This window comes from Mus caroli, chromosome 9 (assembly GCF_900094665.2).
Source record: "Mus caroli chromosome 9, CAROLI_EIJ_v1.1, whole genome shotgun sequence".
Taxonomy (NCBI): Eukaryota; Metazoa; Chordata; class Mammalia; order Rodentia; family Muridae; genus Mus; species Mus caroli.
In genome coordinates, this window is record NC_034578.1 from 16,992,851 (window position 1) to 16,997,187 (window position 4,337).

Genomic DNA, 4,337 nt, shown 5'->3' on the forward strand with positions numbered 1-4,337 from the left:
GGTTCAGGGTGAGAAAGGAAGCAAGAGAGAGGCTCAGCAGGGGAGGCTTTGTGAGTGGCCCTTTCCTGGATTAGAAAGCCAGGGAGATGGCTCAGTGGGTAAAAAGATCGCCAAGCAAAACTGAGGACCTGTGTCTGGATCCCAAGGAATCACACAAATGTGAAGTGGGCATGGAGACCTCGGAAAGCAGAGATAGAGCATTCCCAGGGCAGTCTGGCTAGGGAGACGAAGCATATCAAGGTACTGTGGCTTTGATTGACAGACTCTGCTCATGATGTAAGGTAGAAGAGCTGTGGGTATCATCCTCCACAGGAACCTAGTCTAGTCACCACACCCCTCAGTCCACCCCACATACCACACACCACATCACATACACACCACACACCACACACACACACACACACACACAGAGCCCACCCTACACACACCATACACAAACACACACAACACACACACCATACACAAACACACACAACACACACACCATACACAAACACACACAACACACACACCATACACAAACACACACACCACACACACAGAGCCCACCCTATACACACACCACACACACCACATCACATACACACCATCACAAACACACACACCATACACAAACACACACAACACACACACAGAGCCCACCCTACACACACCACACACACCACATCACATACACACCATCACAAACACACACACCATACACAAACACACACAACACACACACAGAGCCCACACACACACCATACATACCATACACAGCACACACACACATACACACCATACACACAGACATCACACACACACCCCACACACCATACACTTCACACACACATACATAATACATCACACACACACCACACATACACAGCCCCCCCACATCACACCACACACACACACCACACACAAGTACCCGCCCACATGCAACCATTTATAAACACATAAGAATAACCCAAACCACCAGAGCTCCAAGCTTACCCCTCTTTCAGAGGCCTCCAGCCCACAAGTAGCAGCCTCCTGGGTTTGTCAGAGTCTAGAAAAATCAGGGCTGGATGGACAATGGTGGCACATGACTTTAATCTTTTTTTTTTTTTTAAAGATTTATTTATTGATTATATGTAAGTACACTGTAGCTGTCTTCAGACACACCAGAAGAGAGAGTCAGATCTCGTTACGGATGGTTGTGAGCCACCATGTGGTTGCTGGACCTTTGATCTCTGGACCTTTGGAAGAGCAGTCGGGTGCTCTTACCCACTGAGCCATCTCACCAGCCCCATGACTTTAATCTTAGTAGTTGGGTGGCAAAGGCAGATGGATCTCTGAGTTCAAGGTCAGCCTTGTCTATCTACAGAGAGGGTTCCAGGTTAGCCAAGATACACAGAGAAACCCTGTCATGAAAAACTGAGGGAAAACAACAAAACCCTTCAAGGCCCCTGGGTCAAAATTCATTTGGACGAGGTGATGGTTCAATCAGTTAAGCACCTCACAAAAAGTGAGGACCTGAGTTTGAATCCCCAAAACTGACCTGTAATACTGGGTGTCGGGGCTGGAGAGATGGCTCTGCGGTTAAAAGTGCTGGCTGCTCTTCTCGGTGACCCAGGTTCAAGTCCCAGCTCATCAGGTGGTTCATAAACATTTGTTACTCTAGTCCAGGGGATTTGACACCCTCTCCTGGCCTCCTAGGGTATTAGGCATGCACGTGGCATACATACATGCATGCATACACATAATCTACCTATCTACCTACCTATCTGTAAGGTGGGTGCAGTGGTTCATGTCTGTAATCTCATAATAATTCCATGATAAGAGACACCAACAGGCAGGTCACTGGAAGCTCTCTGGCCTGCATGCCTAGCCTACATGGTGAAGTTTCAGGCCAATGAGCAAATGTGTCTCAAACATGGGGTGCCTGAAGTATGACATCCTAGACTGTCTTCTAACCATCACACGCATGGCCACACATGTGTGCAGTGGACACACATTATGTGTGAAAAATAATTTATTCACATCTTATTTGCTAAATGACCACAGAAAGTCAGACTACTGAGGCAGTGAAAAAGGCATAAGGTGCTTGCACCAGAGCATGACCTGAGGTAGAGTCTCAGAACTCACGTGGTAGAAGGAAAGAACTGACTACAAAAGTCATCCTTTGACCTCCATTAAAAGTGGCCTTTGCCTTTTCGGAGAGTCCCAGGCTATCTATAGCTTATTCCTCTCTACAGTTATTTGAATGGTGTGTGTGTGTGTGTGTGTGTGTGGTGTGACCTGCTATATATACTATATATACACAAACATACACATGCACCCTCCTATGTGCCCACATGCAGAGGCCAGAAAAGAACATTGAATGCCTTCCTCTGTCACTCTCTCTGCTCCGTTTCCTTAGGACAAATTCCCTCATCGAATGGAACGGGAAGCTAAGCATTTCTGCTAGGCCGGCTGCCTGCCCAGGAGCTCTTGAGGGACCACTCATCTTTGCACTGCAGTGCTTGTGTTACAGGCATGAGCTGCCACTCCCAGCTTTCTGTGTAGGTGCTGGGTATTTGAGCTCAGGTCTACCTATGGTAGGACAAGTGTTCTTACTGGCTGGGCAACTTCCTCAGCCCCTCCCCCTCCCCAGCTTCCACAGCTGTGCTTCTTCCCCCAGCCAGGCATACATTTTATCTTCAGGTCAAAGTCCGCATGATGGACAGCAGGTGGGAGGTCTGGGAATGGAGCTGAAGCAGCTAGGGTCCATCCCCAGTATTGCCAGGGATAGGAGAGGAGTCCTCACACAGATCCTTACCTGGGCTGTCAACTGTGACCCAGGGAAGGCTCCCTGCAGCCCTGTCCCCAGGCAGGAGATCTTTGAAGATCCCCAGACTGCACTGACCCCTCACCCCATTCCCTGCAGGACACATCAGGTGGCAGGTAAGTCATTAAATGAGTACTTGACATTCCTCTGCGGGACATAAAAGCAAGATTTCCCCAGCACAGGCAAACATACCACTCTGCCTGGGAAACATCAAATGGAAACTGGGAGTGGTGGTGCTAGTCTGTCATCCCACAATATAGGAAGCTGATATAGGAGGATTCCTATGAGTTCAAGGCCAACCTGGATCAACTCCATTCCATTTCAAAAAAACAAAAGCCAACAACAGCCAAACAAACCTGTGAACCCAGAAATGGGGAGGTAGAGGCAGGAGGATGAGGTAAGGCCTTTATTAAGGCCAGCATAGGCCACATGAGACCATGTCTCAAAATAAAAGAACAGAAAGGGCTTGCCACAAGTTTAATGAGCCTGAGAACCAACTCCCACAGGTGACCTCTGACCTCCACATGTGTGCTATGGCCTGCATATCTGCACACATAAGTAAATGTAATAAAACTGTAAGGTTCATATATACACATGTATTATGTTAAGTATGAGTGCCTACTTGTGAAACATGTGGTAATGCCTTTAATTTTTCACAAACTAGGGATGCAAGAGAAGGCACAATGGGTAAGGTACTAGCCACACAAGCAAGACCAAAGCTGGGTTTGGTGCCACATCCTTAACCCAAGCACTGAAGAGGCAGAGGCAAGAAGATTTCTTAGTTCCAGGCCAGCCTGGTCTACATAGTAAGTTCCTGGCCAGCCTGGGCTCCATATGAGACTCTGTCTCAAAAATAAGTAAGCTGAGAGTGACTGAGGAAGACAGTGGAGGGCAATCTCTGGCCTCTATGCACAGACACAGATGCATACCTTGTGTGCCTGAAGCTACACATACCTGCTCAACCACACATATTTCCTGCAGCAGTTGGGAAAGAGACTCGTGGTTCTTTGTGGTGGACAGAGCACAGTGTCCAAGAGACAGAGTTTTCATTCCCTCAGTAGTGCTGGGCTGGACCCTGGCCTAGGGCCCTGTGTATGCTGGACCCTGGGCCAGGGCTCTGTGAATGCTGCACTCCTGTTCTTTTGTTTTGGTTTGGTTTGGCTTGGTTTGGTTTTTTGAAACAGGGTTTTCTCTGTGTAGCCCTGGCTGTCCTGGCACTCACTTTGTAGACCAGGCTGGCCTCAAACTCAGAAATCTGCCTGCCTCTGCCTCCCGAAGGTGCTGGGATTAAAGGCGTGCGCCACCATGCCTGGCTGGACTCATGTTCTTTATACTTTGTGTCTGCCCTATATTTGTTAATGTATGGGGGCACACTGTGCATGCCACAGTGCATACACGTGGAGGTCAGAGGACAACCTGCAAGAGCTGGTTTTGTCCTTTCCACCACATGACTCTGAGGGATTGAATACAGGTCGACAGACTTGGCACTGGTACCTGCTGAACCATCTTTTTTTTTTTTTTTTTTTTTTTTTTTTTTTTTTTTTTT